The following is a 6,194-nucleotide window of genomic DNA, read 5'->3' on the forward strand; positions in this document are numbered from 1 at the left end:
GGGAATCTGGTGACATCAATACATTCCAACACCAGTTCTTTCATATTAACCATAACACTATGATTAGCAAACGGTTAACAAACACGAACATAGAATGATCATATATCATTAAAAAAACAGGAGGAGTAATTAATGGTAACAGCAGAATCACTCAGTGAGCTCTGTAATTTGGTTTAAAAAAAAAATTTGGCTTAACAATTATTTCAGTGTTGTTGTTGAATGTGATGGTGCTGGTATTATATGAGGTTATATAAGGCTTTACTAAACCACACAGCACTGTCAGCAGTTCTCACCCCTATTTATAATGTTTTTTTTCCATCAGATGATCGCATTAGACGCAACACAATGATTCTTCTGTCATCCTTGTGAGCTCTCCGCCGCTGCCTGCACACAGATCAGGTTGGCTGGCATGTCAAGTCCAATTAGCTGCTCCTGAATTCTGAGCAAACTCCCAACTCTGATGATTACAGTAGTGTAATACAGATGCAGTCATTTCTCGTCTCCGCCCCACCCCCACTGCAGGGACAGGCTGCCACAGAAAAAAAAACTGTGGTTTGTTCATGGAGTCGGGAGACGATTTTAACAGTCTCTGCTTTTAAAGGTGCAGTATTTCACATTGTAAAGAGCCCTTTAATCCAGCAGCAACAGTACACAGTTAGTAACTGTGTTCTGCAATTACTTCTGTGCACGATTGTAAAATTTCACAAAACTAAATGGATTTGACATTGTTTAAGCTGTCTTTCACAGCTTTTAGCAAGGCAAACTGTAATGGCACTCGTACTGCTGGTTTTGATACAGGAGTCTGACTATTTCCTGGATGATGAATAAAGTTCATCTCTCCTCTGGAAAGCACCAGTGAGTCTGTGCTGTGAGTCTCTGCTGAGAGTCTCTGTTTTCTCTTTAATATTTAACAATGCAGCACAACTTCCACTTTTCAAAATATTATCTTCACACGAAACAAGTTTTTCATTTCTACACTGAAATACCTCCAAAACAAGGACATGCCGAGTTTGTACTGTCGCAAGCAGGTCGTCTCAGGGTTCATCAGGTGGTACATTTTCCCTCTACCTAAATGCTGAAAGATGCAAGTATATCTGTAGACTACTGGGTATGAGAATTAAATTTAGTAATGTATAATTAATGATCAGCTAATCCCACAAGCTTAGTCTTGATTGATTCGTAAACATGGATCGGGCCATGGATCGGGGAAATGAGTCCAATATCCAGCTCTATCTTTGGCAGAACCAAAGGAATCTGAAACGGAACCAAACTCTTAAAAGCAGTTCTTAATTTCGCCTTGGTTTGTTTAAACTTTTGCAAATCAGGCTCCACCCTGACATGGAAAAGACTTTGTTTCATTGAAGAGCAAATAAGAGGCCCAGAGACAGTCTGAAATGTTCTGGTTTCTTAGATGTATATTCATCAGAATGTATTTTATTTATTTTAAGAATGCAATAATATTCTGATACTTAAGTGCTTCCTACCAGTAGATGTGTGAGGGCATGTGTTTCTCTGAAGCCGTCTGCCAGCATTTTCTTATTTGTCTGGGAAGTTTTTTGGCTGCTGTCTTGAGACACAGGATCTGCATCTGATCTACGAGAACTTTAAAAACAAAGTGATCAGTTAAATTCTCTCTCTCACACACACACACATGCCGAAAGATTTTTTTGGCCTTTCACATAAAATCTGCTGAGGCAGCTACTTCGCACAAACTTATGTGGAAATACGAACATGTTTGAATGCGTCTTGAAATGTAATCTGTGTTTAACAGGAATTTCCATTTCTCAGATTTCTTTTTCTTTGTTTTTACTGAATCAGCCATGTCGCTATGTGCCGTCATGTTGAATTTGATGACAGCTGGGAACATTGAGACCTGTTTAACGATGCAAAAATCTGAGAAACATACTCAGAATAAAAGGCATAGCTATGCCTGCATCATGCAGAACTCCTACACCGAAAGTAAATAGCAGCATCCAGAGCTGGGCTGAAAAGTTAGCTTTCATACGTGCTGACATTTTGACTCTTTATCTTGTTGCTGTACAAGGTGTTACAAGTATCACTGCTACCTGTAACAGTTTAGCATTGCATTTCCTAGAAGTTTCCAGTTGCTGTTGCTGGCATTTCATCAATCAAGCATCACAGTAGACATGATGACAAAATGCAACACAATTAAGTCTGTTGACTGAGAAGTGCAGATTGAGAATGAACAAAAGGAGTAGAGGCTGCTAACCCACTTGCTGTAGTGCAACTTGCCAGCTTAACCCTTTAATGTCCTGCTCTACCATTTGGTCATTTTTTTCAGTGTCTACACTGTATTTTATCAACAAAATTAAGTAAACCTAAACTATCTCTACCAGTCAGTTCAACCATGTAATGCTAAAAGAAATTCTACATAATGCCCTAACTTTTACAAATATTGATCCTTTTACCGTGAAGTACAACCCAACCATTTGTAAAAAAAAGTTCTCATTATGATTGCCCAAAGGAATTTAAAAAAATTAAGAGAATTTTTTTTGCTTTGCTTCACTCAGTGCAGACATTAAAGGGTTAAGCCAAAGTATATTGTTGCTGTAGCTTAATTACTTTCAACAAGGAGTAGTTCATCTCGTAGCTCGTCCAATAGTAGTTGTTTTGATAAAGGGATAAAATTCCTTCTACAGAAAAAACTCCACCATCATGCAAGTTTATTATTAACCACAGTTCTCTATCCTTAAGCATGTTTGTTTTTGTAGCAATGACTCACTGATTTTTTGTGCTTAAGCAACTATATTTTTCCATCCCATTCGTGCAAATAACAGCCGATCTGTCAAATAATTGGAAAGATAAGCATAGATAATACCCCCCAATCAAAAAACCATGTGGGAACCATTGATTTTCAAACAAAAACTTTCTGCAATAACCCTGGAAGGATTCAACATAATGCATGAGGATAAACTTTCTTTTATCTTTAAAAAATACTTGAGGGACAGTGACATTGAAGCTGAAGATACCCTCTGTTTACTGCTAATCTGATCCTCTCAGACAAACCTTTTAAGCATGATGTTTAAATTGTGCTATAATGATTTCTTTGAGCTTGATTTATGTCTGTGTTTGCAGTAAGCAATTCAAATAGCTGTGCCCAGCTCTCTAAGTGCACACAGGAACTGATAACTGCTACCATGCTATTTTTACACACATGTTGTTCCCAAAGAGAGCATGCTTTGCAAACAGCGGGGGGAATGTATGAGCGTATGCATTTAAAGGATTTACAACTAGGGTATTAATAGCTGTGTTCTGTCCTCTGTCTCCCTGATAGATAAAACTGAGCTGAGGGAGAGGCGGGAAGGAAGGGAAGAACCTGTTGGAAGCACAAATGGAAGCAGTCCCGGAGTTCCACATCAGCTGTGAGAGAGGACGATGATGGTGGAAGTTTAATTTCATATGTGCTTTTCAGTGTGTGTGGGCACAACAGCTTTGTGTGCAAACCAGCAGGAACTGAATAACAAATGGCAGACTGCTGCCGTTTGAGACTGTACAATAAACACACTCCCATATATGTATTAGTCACCTGTAGAACTTCCTTTGGCATGATGAGGGGTCAATGTCTTAAATTATAAAGAGAGGCTTTTTAACTTTTATGATACCCTCTGTCATGTTTGCCCTGTGTCCTGTGTCTGTTGTATTGGGTCAACCTGCATGCAAAAGAGTTGCTGAAATGGTCTCTGTACACAGCAGTGAAATAATGCAGGTGTTGCACAAGAGAGATTATGAATTACTTATGTATACTGAGATATCAGTGGTTTGATTTTATTATCGTCTTTTTTTAAGGGAAAGGACATACTGTTATTATGGCAGTCAAACTGACATGAAAGGAAATCTGAGATGGTTTCAGCTGCAGTAATGCAGCTTATGGGGCATCATGAATTTTTTTCTTTTGAGAAGTAGATGGGAAGAAAGATCTCGTGTCTGTATTTTACTCAGCCACAGTCAACAGGTGGTTGCAGAAGTTCTCCAAAGGTAATAAAAGTCCCCATATGTGACACCTGATTTCCTTTTTCTTTTTTTTTTTTTTACCTATGCAAAGTGTAAAATTGATTTGCCGGGGCTCAAACAGATTTTTCAGAAGTATGTGGGATAAACATGACCTTTTAAACAACAGATTTTATGGTGGTGGCATGTCATGGGTTGGAATTACATGCTGTCACCAGAGAAACATGGTGGACAAATGAGGTTCAATCATCTTGTTTAGAAAATGTTAAAATAAAAAAAACACAAAAACACCCTCTGGATGAAGGAAAGGGCGGTGGTGGCCTGCCCTTTACTTCTTTAAGTTATTGTTACTTTCACTGTTGGTCACTGTGTAGTTGTGTTTTTATACACAAACTTTAATTAGCTGGGCTTAGGAATGTATACAGTGTGGGAAACCTGATGTTACCTGAAAATAAGTAATTTTTTTTTCACCTCTCTACTGAATTAATCTCTGAACCATTAAGAGACTCGCCACCATGGCAACCAACAAGCTGGACAGACAGGCAGACTTAAAAAGAGCAGGGCTTCTACACATTTAATACAATAGGCAATAAAGAAGAAGCTTGTTGCTCTATGTGGCCATGGCATGTCATTTTAACGCGGCATGACCTTTCACCATGTACTGTGGTGTTCTGAAGTCATGCATTTTACACAGAGTTCCATAAGACAAGGTTTGGTTGCAAGTGGTTCAATTTTAGGGTCCTGTCTATAGTTCTATTTTAGAATAGAAAAAAAACATCTCCAGATGGTTTTCATTGGATCAGATATGAGAGTGGCATCAATCTGCTCATCTATCTTTTCTTGATATGTTCAGAGTAAAGCAGAATTGAAAATGTGATCTTGGTTTGTGCCATCACAGTAAAATGTGTTGTTTGAGTTACTTATCAACCACTCAACCAAACATGAACAAAAAACATCAAGTAAATCAATTTAGATTTCAAAATCATAATAAAACAAGCAGTGGTCTCTGCGCAGAGATGCTGGGGACAAGATTTTCAAATGAACAACATTACCAAATAAAACTGAGTTTGTTTTAAGCTGCTAACTCTACCATAACATGTCCTGACAGAGACATTGTCACACTGTGACCATGTCAACAGGGAAGGGGGAGATTCATTGAGTCATTGAGTTGTATTGGTACTGTTAATCCCACCTGACTCTGATAAAAAATTGTAAAAAAAAAATACCAGGGGAAAAAGGAGGCGGGTGTTGGTGGTGATCCTCAGCTTTATATTAACATGTCTCTGTACAAAATAAGTCCACTGATCTCCCACTGACTCTTGGTTCTAAGTCAGTGCACAGCACTGCTACTTCTGTAGCGGGCATACAGTCCCGTAACAAGTGCAGTCCAAGATCAATAACAAGGCCCCTCAATCCACAGAGAATAAATCTGATTATCTAAACTGAATGTAGAACCTACAACATCTGCTGTGCTCTTCAAAAAAAGGAATCCAGTTATTATTCTTAATATTCTTTTGCAAAGGAGACAGCCCAAGTTTGACAGATTCTGGTAACTTGTATTTCTTGCTTTTCCATGATGATGGCAGAAAAGTTAGCAAAATGTTTGGCTGCTCTGAGACTGACGCATTATTCTAACGTTAGTTTTATGGTGAGATTGGCTTTTGCCATGGTTCTATTATTTTAGACCAGACTAAAATTCCTGAGCAGAAAGTGGATGTACTCAAGGCTAACTTTACAGTTCAATAAAACACACATTTAAAACCAACTATTGTCTAACACATATACTGCCAAATGTTTCCATGCAAATCTCATTTGCATTACTCTGACTTTAAGCTATTTCTTTAGAGGCAAGCTAATGTTCAGATAAGAGTACTATAGGGTGGTGGAGGGATGAAGCCTTCTCTTTTATTTGAAATGAACAGAACAAATGACAAAGATGCACAACCTGGGCTCATTTTGGTCATTAGTTATACTGTTGTATTGTATAGTGATGTGTAGTGTTTTACTGTCTAGTTGGCTATCATGCTCGTGGATTTGTTATCCAAATGCATCTCTTGGATCTTCACAAACTGAAACAGCAAATGCAGCCTGTTGCTTTCTGTAATGCAGCGCCATTCCCCAGCTCAGTAACCAGTAATGTTGCCATTATACTGTAATATTCTCACTTCTGCTTAAAAGACCAAAACCAATTATCAGTTCATCCCCAATATCACATGGATAGCAAA

The 6,194-nt window shown here is 38.3% G+C and overlaps 1 protein-coding gene across 1 annotated transcript in view; it reads left to right on the forward strand.

The window, feature by feature from the left end:
• LOC140278278 (urotensin-2 receptor) overlaps positions 1-3,887 on the forward strand; it is a 65,096-nt gene extending 61,209 nt beyond the window's left edge. Inside the window, exon 4 of the mRNA XM_072373254.1 lies at positions 3,296-3,887. The gene's annotated coding sequence lies outside the window, so the exon portion shown is untranslated. The remainder of the gene's footprint in view (positions 1-3,295) is intronic.
• Positions 3,888-6,194: the final 2,307 nt, after the last annotated feature.

The sequence above is a fragment of the Leuresthes tenuis genome, unplaced genomic scaffold (genome assembly GCF_036924035.1).
Source record: "Leuresthes tenuis unplaced genomic scaffold, fLeuTen1.0.hap1 SCAF_20, whole genome shotgun sequence".
NCBI classification, from domain to species: Eukaryota; Metazoa; Chordata; class Actinopteri; order Atheriniformes; family Atherinopsidae; genus Leuresthes; species Leuresthes tenuis.